The following is a 12,302-nucleotide window of genomic DNA, read 5'->3' as shown; positions in this document are numbered from 1 at the left end:
TAATTGACCCTAATAGTTTGGTAAACAGGTGACAATATGATACTTGTTGAGTATGAAGTTATAATGTGATTTGAATCCAAATTATAATAGAAAGTTTGGTATTCTAATGAAGCTCCAAATTTTACTGTAAAATAATTCTTAAGCAGTTACCTTGATTTAAAATATGTTTAGAATTATATTCCTTTACAACAAAGAGACGTGGCAGTGTAGTAATCTAATTAGTTTCTTATCAGAACTGTATTTTTATTTCAAGATTCGATTTATAAAAGTACATTTCACACTTGCACAATTCTTTATTATAAAATTGATTTGTCTACTAATGTTTGTAAAGTCAAATCTATAATAAATTATACTGATACTCAACAACTATATTCCCAAATTTTTTACTAACAATTTATAATATATTGTTTAATACAGTTAATTTGTATTACTTAAAAATTTGTGTGAATATAATGTATGCTTTATATGCCGAAAGTGATATTTTTTTGTAATTGAATATCCATGTAGTCTCTTAACAAAACATAATTGAGATTTATTAATTTATCCATTAAATATAACGTTTATATCATAAAGATGCAACTTTAAAATTCAAAAAATCAATATTTATGTAAATCTAGAGACCGATAAGTAAACAGTTTTGTAGTTTTGTCAAAGCATTATAATATATTTTCTATGAAAAATCTATAATGTTTTTCAAGGTGCATTCAAGGGCTTTATCTAAATCTTCCTATAGGCTTTAACACATTGTCAACATATTAAAACATCTTTGAACAAATATAAATTAATGGTGATTATAGAAAATAATATATGAAATGATATAATAAGATGTAAAAGATAAAAAAGAACCTATTAACTATATTAACACACTTGCACTTTTGTACACAGGATTAATTTTTATTAGATGATTATATATTTTAAATGAAATGTCATTAATATTTCGAGTTGGCATTTTTTCACATTTGCCAAGCTCAGAATTGTTTAAAAACAAATACTATTAACTTTATTCACTAATACTGTTAACTTAAAATCAACATTTGTATTACTTCAACAAAAATATTTATTCGTATATACTATATCCAATAATAAATTCAATCAATCTTTTGTACCATAACAATACCTCAAGAAATCGTACACAAAATAAGTTTAAGCATTGTATTGAAACTAATTTAAAAAAGGAACTATAAGACACATTTACATTAAAATCATTCGAAAAAAAAACTCCAAGGAAATAGTTAACTTTTGAACCAATTAGGTATTGTGAATATGTTAAGGTATTCCTACAGCTAAAATGAAATCTAAAAATGATCTTCTATAACATTTATCTAAATAAATATTCATCAGATTCATGTAAATATTCTTTCTGAATTGTTTGAATATGATCGTAATATTAAACTAAAAAAATATATTTGGTTCGATATATATCTTTAGGCATGTTATTTATATATCAGGTATACAGGTATTAAAAGGTAACACGTTATTTGAAAGAAATATTTTATTGATAATATCAAAACACAGTTTACAAACTTAAAAACTAAAAGTTATCATTAAACAAAACCTTACGAACTAGTGAAAGATCGAGCGAGATTTTATACTAAATGAAAAACAAAAAAGAAAACACACACAAGGAAAAACCTAATCTAACAAGCAAAAAAAGAACTACAACTAAAACATTAAAGCTTAAAAATGTAAAGGATTACATGGAATAAGACACGAAATCATTACAAGCTGATATCACAGTAACAACACGCTAAAATTTACAATGATGTAAATCAGAGAAACACGCAAAATGCTTTTGATACACACATCACATAGCTTCGTGAGCACCTATTCTTACTAACTCAGGGAAAGCTATATTCAAGTGCAATGATATATGGTATAAAAAATCTAAAAATAAATTTGTGCGATAAAAGACCTACTAAACGAACTTAAAGCTACAAAAAATTAAAGCATGCTTTTATGTACAATTAAAATTGACACTGGTCGGCCCATGATTGTTTTATGTGAAACAGTGACGTCTCATTACATAATCAATAGAGAAAAAAAACTTACGAACTAATTAAAGCTTTCCAAGTATATCACAGAATAAGCTTACATAACTAATTAAAGCTTCATAATTATTTGAGATTTCTTCGGTCCCGTCAAAGGTTCTCCTCGATATACATTGGTAGAAAACCAATGAGGGATTAGCCGAAGACAGAAATTAAAGCTTGAGCAAAATAGAAGGTGTTTTAGAATGTACATCGAAGTGTTAAAGCAGGAATTAAAGCTTGCAGTAAACTTAACCTAGTATCACAGTTTTAAACAATAGAGAAATCATTTTATATCGAGTAAAGCTTGTCCGAAAACCGATCTGGTATATATGTAGTATCACAGACTAAATTAAAGCTTGTTAATATCACGATTATATTTAGAAGGAATTGCACGTGTTATATCATGTTGAGATCGATTTTGGAGTGAGCTTTCATTGCACTTGCAGTATTAAATTATTGCACCATCAGGAAGTTAAAGCACTAGGATTGCACTTGCTCTTTAAACTAATTATTGCACTTTAGCTTAACATGTTAAGAGTTATTGTCGAAAAAATGATATCCTAACCTAACTTAACTAAACGTACAAGCATTTACGCACCTTCTATCAATATGTATATATGTACAAACAAACCAACAACTACCTGTTGGTTCGTTTTATTTGCTGGACAACTCCAACAGCTCGTTGATCAGATTTTCGTTGATCTCGTTGTCGTAGTAGGTGGTGTACATCTCGGGCAACTGATAAGTAACCAGAGATGAATCTTGCTTCACCACCTCCTCGAACTGCGACCAATAGCAGTTCAGGTTCACCCTGGCGCTCTTGATGATTTTTCTTGAGAGTCGCGGTTTCATTGGCTGCAAAGAAAAAAAGAATCGTCAGTAAATAGTTCGTCTGGGTAGGTGGCGGATTTAGACGACTTCTGGTGGCGAAATCAGAAAGAATCGGCTTACCTCGCGGATATTTCGGCGCCTTGGCGAGAGAGGGGATGTTGTTTTCGGAAGCATCTCCAGCAATGTTTGCTTTCGACACATGTTGACGCTACACGTACAATTCAGTCAGCTGATTCGAATTCGACCTGCTGCTACACTCGTGTACACCGAATAGGAGCAAACGATGGAATGTGCCTATGCGGCGGACGCGGAACCTTATATACGGTATATCTTACCTGTGGTTGGCGCATGCCTTGACGCAACGTTGCCACATAGTCGAGCCGATCCCCTGTTTCAAAGAAAAGCGTTCCTCTGACTAAAAGTTATTCGTTATGGGATGGAAGACCCATTTGACTACGTCGACGACAACTTAGCGCGCGCTATACACGCGACTGATCTTAAGGTGAGATCCATCAGTCTCTCTCTCTCTACACAGCTACCGGACTTAGTGACCCATCGGCTTTTTTCTTGTTTTCTTCACAGTTTATAACGAACTTTTCGAGTTGTGTTAGGTTTTTCTCATGTTTCCCAGTTTTTTTTTGTATGGATTATTATATGTCAATAGTTTTAATACCGCTTCTTAATTTTAAATAATACCAGGATTCAGTAATATATTTAAGACTCATGTGTTTTGTATTTTTAACAAGATGTATAATAATATTGTAATGAAAGGGACTAAGTTAATTGAAAATTAAAAGTATTTTTAAAAAAGAAGATAAAAATATACAACAAGAATAGTACTGAAGTGTTGAATACTGATTTTGTAATATATCATTACTTTTTATTATACTGATTACTAATTATTATATATTTATACTGACTTTATACTTTTAAATTCATAGTTATTTAACATTAAGTCATTGTATGAATTGAACATTTGAGTATTTCAAGGAATAATATCATTGAAAATGTTTAGAATATTAAAGTTTCTAAAAATAAAGTTTTTAATCAGTCTTAGTTTTAATTTTGATGTTCTGGGTTCTATTTTGGTTTATTTTGTGTGATTGATTTTAATTTAAAATAAATAGAATAGATAAAATAATTAAGTTTTTATTAATTAAGTGGTACATACATTTAAAAACGGAAATAACAATTATTAGCAGGTAGTTTAATGAAATGTTACCGTGGCAGGTACATATGGGACATTAAATGCTCTTCTTTATTTGATACCTCAATCTTTTATTATTTTGGATGCAATAGGACTAAATTTTTAAAAAATTGCAACAAACCACTGAGTAAATTTTTATATAGTTGTTATAGTTAATATAGTTCAATTGGTTATACATTTGCATTTTAAGTTATATGGATTGTTACGTAAAAGGAAATGCGATTGGCAATATTGTGAATACACTTAAATTATATAATATGGAAAGATACAAATTATATATTAATTTTAACAATAAAAATAACAATATTAAAGTTAAAAAAATTGTAATAGGCTATAAGTAATTTTAGAGAAATATACAAAAATAGTGTTACTGATAAAGTTTTTCAGTATTTTCTTGTATGGATATAAAAAAGGTTTAGTCAATAATGTGTCATTAATTATCAGTCAAACTGTGTATTAAGATTATTAATTTATTAAACAATAACGTGGTAGTACGTGATAAATAAATAATCATTGTCTTGTATTACAGTATCAGATATATGATTCGTATATTCATACTTTTAGGCTACTTGAAGCCATAGAAATAAAACTAATTTTTAAATTTCTAGAATATAATATATTACATTAACGAACAGCAATTTTGTAACACATTGACTTACCATACAAAACAATATTTCCTATAATATATTTCATATTTTGAGTATTGAATGGAAAAATAATATTAAAAGCAAGAGAAAACCCAACAAGAATTGACAGGCATTTTTAACTACTCTGAAAGCACCTTTTATTAGCATTGTTTTGATTTATAACATGTTTTATTATCAATAATTACAGTAGGTTTAAATTAATACTGTAGTAATTTTAAAATAGCTTTCTTTTTTGTTTACTAAGTTGACCAGCTAGAACCAAATGGTCTTCGGCTGATGTCGCTTCAGGTTAGGGATATGTTTGTTTTTATCAGGCGTCAGCGACCCTGGGTTACGACTAGGACTGCCGTAATTTGTTTACTACCGGGTTTTGTGGACGGGTAGGGATTTTATTGATGTGTGATCGTGTGCTAAGGTTCCTATGGAGAACCTCACACTTAGCATGTTTATGAAACTTTTCACAAACGGGATGTCTGATTCGAGGTGTGTGTTGACGTTCCTCATAAACCATGGGGCTCTGAGTAACGCACGGACTTTTTTGGATTGGGACACTTGGAGCAGCTGAAGTTGTCTCTCCGAGATATACCTGTAACACACCTGTGCTCCATTGAGGCAGATTGTAACATTACATTCTAACATATTGGGCAAATTTCAACGATATATATATATATATATATATATATATATATATATATATATATATATATATATATATATATAACCAAATATCACTTCTGGTTGATGTAAAGATACCTTCAATATGTATCAGATAAGAAAATAGTGTTGGCTCTAAACTTGAAAAAAAATTAGTTTTACAAAATTTTTGTGTTTTATATGCTTACAAATGCATAAAGAAAAAATGGTAAAAACTTGGTACAAGCAATTTAGTAGAAGAAACTGTACATTTCCTTGATTGATGGTTCAATGATCGTTGATACAAATAGATATACTTAATATTGAAGCTTTAATTTTGGTGTACACCGTACAGTCCCTTGTAAATTGTTGATGATGAGAAAATACTTCATAAGTCTTTTTGTTACTCACTTTGCTTCACATTTTAATATTTAGCAATTTGTCAAAGTGCGAGGAAAAACATATTTTAGTGCGTTAAAATTGTCTGAATTTGTAGCGAGTAAATCGCATTTGCGGGAAGTATTAATTTTTTACTACAATTTGAAGAAAATGCAACTGAAGGTCTCCGAATGCTGTATGACAATCATACTCTATCGATATCACTATGTGATTACCGATTTGGACGTTTTAGAAGTGGTAATTTTGAAAGATAAAACATTTTAAAACGAGAATTTGAAGTCCGCGTAAAATGCAAAATGAATACGCAGAATTGTTGGGAGTAACACAAGAAACAATTTCCAATTATTTGAAGAACATGGCAGTGATCAAAAAGATGATATTTTGTGCCCTGATGAAATGAAGCACACATACATTGAAAGGAGTTCTCTCATGTAATAAATACTGCTTCAACGACAAAATCTGATGGATACTTTGAATGAAATACATTGTACCGATTTTTCACAATAAAGTTAATTTTTTTAAAATATATTTTAAAGTTTCCTTTTACCAACTATGGGTTTATCTGGCCTGGGCCTAAAGTTTAACGTGGGCTCCGAACCACGGTCCTCAGCAATAAGCCTACCGACTGGCGAGTGACCAACTTTAGAAATCATCCCAGAAGACATCCAATCTTACCCAGCCTGGTTACTGGCCTGACTGGGATCATTTTCCTTGTCGGATTTTACACTCTTGCCTAAAGAATTCATAAATTTTAAACAATCACAAACATAAATTTACGACCATGCCCTAGCAGGATTCGAACCCGTGGTTAACGCAATAGTAGGAGGACCGTCTCATCGCCTTTACCACTGCGCCACCAAGCCGGCAGTTTCAAATTAAAATAACAATTTACAGGTCCAATATATGAAAAATGATTTAAAACCTATAATTGTTAATTTTACCCCAATGAGATTAAATAATTAGAATAATAATGAAAAGCTAGTTCTTGCAGTCCGACAATAGGTGAGCCTATTTCACAAAACCCTTGTTAAAATGTTATCCAATTTCACAGTTAATTAGTTAGCACGTCGATCGTTTAACAGTTTTCTCACGACCGTAACAATCCGAAATCACCCCACCTGACCACACCCGCTCTCTTTTCACGTTTTCACGCTAACGAACACTCTAAACAGGACTTATGAGTTATTAGTTAGTATCCAGTTATCATAACGTCGAGCAAATAAAACAGTCGAATGCGCCGATAGAACAGGAAGTAGTGATTAGATGTCGACGAACGACATAAGGCCTGTAGGGTATTAACAACCTTTTGACGATTAACAGGCAGTCTGATTATGAAGTGTGGTTGAAATAATGTGTAAATTGGTCATATATATATTAGCTTAAAACGAAAGTAAGTTGAGTACTGTACATATTTAAATTAAAATAGGTTCTAAACTAACAAAATAGGTAATATTCGGAATACAAATTCGTTTAATATATTTTTTTCCTGAAAGTACGAATCTTGTTTTATTTACAGTGATGTCAGTTGCCAGTCACTAATTTTTTCCCTGCATTTTGGCAGTTATCATATTCGGAAATTTCGCATTCATTAAATCATTGCTTCTTGTTTTACAGTACAGTGGAAACTTATTTGTACAACTAATATTAGAAGATAAGTTGGTTGGTTGCTTGGTTGGTACTTCAGTTTTTATTTATCTAGGAGGCAAGAGTCTAAATTTATGTATGACATAATATTTTTTGATTAATTATATCATACATTAGATATGCGGTAGACATTAATACACAAGCAAGGTAAGTACGGGATTAATACATCAATATCTATTTCCCAAATTAGAATAAAACTGAACTATTTAAGCTAAGGTTAAGAATACACTTCACTACATAGTATAAAACAAAGTCGCCTTTTCTGTCTCTATATCCCTATGTGCGCTTAAATCTTTATAACTACGCAGCGGATTTTGATGCGGTTTTTTTCAATAGATAGAGTGATTCAAGAGGAAGGTTTATATGTATAATACATGCATAATATACTAAGGCAACATTGCTAATTTTAGAGGTTTCTAACGTGATGTCGTAAATTAACCTATTTTTTTAGGCTTATTCAGCAATTAGCAAAAACGCTGCCTAACCCTACGAGTTAGATCAATGGCTTATTTGCGAAAATGGCTTATTTACGAAGCTATTTTAAGCAATACGGCATTAATCCTTATCGAATTAAGTACCTTAAATACAGTGTGCAATTAATATAGATCAATATGGTTCCTTACAGCATGTAAATTAAACAAATATTTTCGGAGATATTACAAATTTAAAATTTGCGTTTAAAAATGTGTAATGTAATAAAAATTGTATGAATTTAGATATTCCAAAGATAGCAGGAAATCTTCATAGTAAGTATAGGGGAAGAGGAATTGTTTTACTCCAAATTTAATGCGTGCAGGCCAAGGGCAGTAATGAATGAACCAAAAATACTGGATCGATTTTAATCATGTTTTCATTGAGTGACATAGGCATATATATTTTATGCCCGTGCAAAGTCGGAGCGGGCCGCTATGTTTTTATATACAACGTTCATATTTTTTCTGTAGTGTATTTAATTTAGTATCAGCATTGCACCCGTGCGAAGCCGGGGCGGGTCGCTAGTATACGCTAAACAAGTTCGTGTGGTTTGGTTCGCTTCAATCTTCTGAGTTCCTGCGTGTTGTCCAGTAGCTGTTGTATTGCTTTCACGTTACTGTGATTTAGCAACCTTATTTCATATTTTAAGCCGAAATATCGAATCGAAGTCATCGTGCAGCTCTTTGTACGTAGCGATAACCATTGGTAATTAATCGTAGAGCTTTGTTTTTGGTGCGAGGGATTACTGATTTGATGTTTTAGTGCAATCCCATATTTACACACCATAGGTCCAAATTGACTTTATAATTCACTGATAAACCAATCTCTTTAATTTTTAAATCAAGTTGAAAGTATCTTCCGACTAACCAGTACAGTTGTTTGAATGAGATATTGGTAGGAAATAACAGAAATCATATCGGGATAATAATATGTTTAAATTTTATTGAAAATAGTGGACGTAATTACTTCAAGACTTACTATAAAAGTTGTGTATATTTCTACCATTTAAATTTTGTTCTTCACTAAGCTATTTTTTTCTACCTGTCTGGTTTAAATAATGATAAGTGTTGTTATAACAGACCTTGCAACTATGTTTCATTGAATTATATGACTGTTATAATGTTTATCATAATTGTTTGATTCCATCTAATCCTCTAGTTCTCGGACTATATCCTAGATTCAACTATCTCGGTTAACGACGGTTTTTTAATCAACTTTATTGAATTTAAATTTTATATGTCAATTATAAGTTCCCAAGGGTACTGAATGATGTTTTATGACATGAATGATAGTTTACTGGCTGGTAATTCAACATCTGAGTTGAGAAGAATATGTAGTTATTCTGTATCTTACACAAAGTATAATAGCAGATCTTGTATGTATTAGAATGCAATGTCTTCAATTTCATATAGAAATTTAAAATTTAGTTAGTTTTATTACATTAATTTATCACTCTATACAAAGGCGTATATGTGTAAAACTAATGACACTTTACAGAAAATGGACAGACGCAAGGGATTTAATTTATTTTAGTATATTTTACGATATTATTAAAAATAAATTATTTATAATTCATAAATATATAATTATAAAAGTATATTATAGTTTATCTTATAATCTAATAATTATATTATTCCGGAATTCCAAGAAATTGTATTGATTCTTGCCATGAAAAATAAACTAATCATTCAGCAACAAACACTTTTATTTAAATAATAAAATTTTAAAAAAATCTACAGTGGTGCACAATGAATGCTTAAAATGCTTAAAATCAAATGCTTAAATACAATAATTATCAAAAGACTATAATAAACCTACTTGGCTGTGGTGAAGGCGACAGGACTGTAATAATCTCTGGTTCAGATCTCGATGCTTCGGATCCCATGAATGATCATGTATATTTGTACCTGTTACTATTATTAGGCAAAAAATGATAAAGTCCAATAAGAAAAATTATCAAAATCGCGTCAGTAATTAATCTGGGTAAGACCGGATATAGAAGATCCCGTCTAGATAAACCGTAGTTGGTAAAAAGGAGACTAAAATATAGCAAAAAAATATAATGGGACCCTGAACTAATTTATCGCACATAACTATATACTCAGGATAAAACTTCGTTATCAGGCATTAATTTTATTAAAATCTAATCAACCTATTTTTGATAACTGAGAGTAGTTCGAATTGATTTAATGTTTCAGTTACTTAATTTTACATTAAAATTAATCTCCGAATCTAGCCATTAATTTATTTCAATATAATTAATTTAATGATTTTTGCTGTCAAAACAATGTTCTTCGATTACTGATTACCAATGCCTATCGCTACGTAACCAACGAAGAATTGCACGATGGCCTGGAAATCAAATGGATTTGCGAAGTTATCCAAGATTTCGCCTTGAAACCAAAACGAAAGAACGAAAGAAGATTACTAAATCATACTAACGTGGAAGCTATACTACCGCTGGACAACGCGCAGGATGTCAGAAGATTGAAACGAACCAAATCATACGAACTTATATAAAATGTATACCTTTAGTATAAACTATAGCTATAAGTTTTTAAAATTTTATAATTGAGGGATACATATTGATGTATTTTCTCGCACTTGTCTTGCTTGTGAATTAATATAAATGCAAATGAAAAGTAGTAATAAATTAATTTAGAATTAAGAATTGTAAGCTAAGCGTATCTAATAAAGATGTTATAAAAATAATAATAACTTTTGCTGATAACTATTGCTAAAAATCATTGATACATATATATATATATATATATATATATATATATATATATATATATATATATATATATATATATATATATATATATATATATATATATATATATATATTAAAATATTATGTAACAATACAGCTAAAAAAAGTTATTGTGACGTTCTTTTTCGTAATATTACCAAAAAGGAGGTTAAAGTCCACCCTTTGTATTCAGTTCGAACTTCTTAAACAACATATTGAAGTCGATGATGACGGTTGTCATCTGGTGGATCCGCAATCGACCCATTTGCGCGTCGACCTACATATACGTATTCAATTTCCTCGATTTTTTTTCGTTTTCGTTATTATCTTTCTCGCTTTTTTCCTTTTTACTCGGTCTCAACCTCGATTTGCATATTGAAAAATAACAATCAGGCGAATTGGGTCACTCTGGGATCATTTCCTGTCCGAATAACAGTAAAAATCGCATCGAAATGGCAATTTCGGATGATGGCGGTCGGGATCCGGCAGTTTTCGTGATGAAATCGACCGCGTATCTATCATTAGTTCTTCAACTTCGGAACGAAGACAACTTGCAGCTCGTTAAATTATACCTGTGCGCCGAAGATATAGCCCGAGGCCGAAGAAGAATGAAGAGGAAGAACGGTTAAAGACCCTAATTATATTACTTAATTTAATTGCGTTTTTAATGTTAGTTTACGAATAAGTCTTAAATACTTTGAACCCAATAATAATTAAGACGAATATAATTAATGTTATAAAGAGAATATTGTATGAAACGTTTTATCTTTTAATTAAATGGTGTTTTCTTATTCTTCATATCACAGTTCTTTTTTTTCTCTCATATATTAGAGTCTCATTTTTACCTATTTTATGGCCTAGCCTATTACTTAATCGTGTTCCGACCAAGGTCCTCGTTGTTAAGTCTACCGTCTGACGAGCAACCAACTTATACTTCATCCCAGAAGATATCTAGTCTTACCCAACCGGGTTGCTAGAGTGACTGGGATCATTATTCTTGTCGGATTTTGCCTTTTTGAACAATCACAATTATAAACAACCAAAAAAAATATTTTACGACCATGCCCCAGTAAGATTCGAACCCACGACTATCCTAACACTAGAAGAGCCGTCTTGTTATCTAGAAGACCGCGCCAACAAAGCTAGCTATCATAGTTCCTGTTGGAAATGAAATAATAACTAATTAGTTTAAAAATGTTATTATGACATAAACATATATCACTGTTGTTTAACGGGAATTAATTATTTTATTTCAAAATCTTGTTTCCTCACATAATAAATTCTCACAGTTTAGCTCTAGTCGCTACTTCCTCTTATTTTTGTAGCAGAATTTCAATTCGACATCAGAAAAATATTTGTTACTTAACGTCTTTATAAAAATAGTGGATGTATTATCTAATGTTAGATCCAGTAAAAAGAAATCCATTATTTTTGTAAAAGCTGGTTTTAATAAGTGGTATCTCACGCTGTAAGAGTTCGGTCTGTTAGACACCAGATAGAAACATAAAACTGACATTGCGAACAAAAAAACGTATTTAACAGTTTTGTGAATGTACGACTCAGTTTTGATTGGACTAACCTCAAATATGGACTTCAGTAAAGTGAATTACAGAAAAGTGTGGATATAAGAAGATATATCGGTGACACGCGAGTTAAACCAAAAAAATCTCAAGGACAGAATT

General features: G+C 30.8%; 1 long non-coding RNA gene across 1 annotated transcript; it reads right to left on the bottom strand.

Annotated features, from left to right (window-relative positions):
- Positions 1 to 1,474: 1,474 nt before the first annotated feature.
- LOC143194974 (uncharacterized) lies at positions 1,475 to 3,160 on the bottom strand. The gene is made up of 2 exons (XR_013005432.1): positions 2,982 to 3,160; positions 1,475 to 2,885 (listed from the first exon to the last, which is right to left on the bottom strand). It is a non-coding gene; the product is annotated as an uncharacterized LOC143194974 (long non-coding RNA).
- Positions 3,161 to 12,302: the final 9,142 nt, after the last annotated feature.

The sequence above is a fragment of the Rhynchophorus ferrugineus genome, unplaced genomic scaffold (assembly GCF_030347505.1).
Source record: "Rhynchophorus ferrugineus isolate W39M unplaced genomic scaffold, kcgeb_rfMv2 rfM1, whole genome shotgun sequence".
Lineage (NCBI taxonomy): Eukaryota > Metazoa > Arthropoda > Insecta > Coleoptera > Curculionidae > Rhynchophorus > Rhynchophorus ferrugineus.
This window is presented reverse-complemented; position numbering and strand designations above follow the sequence as displayed.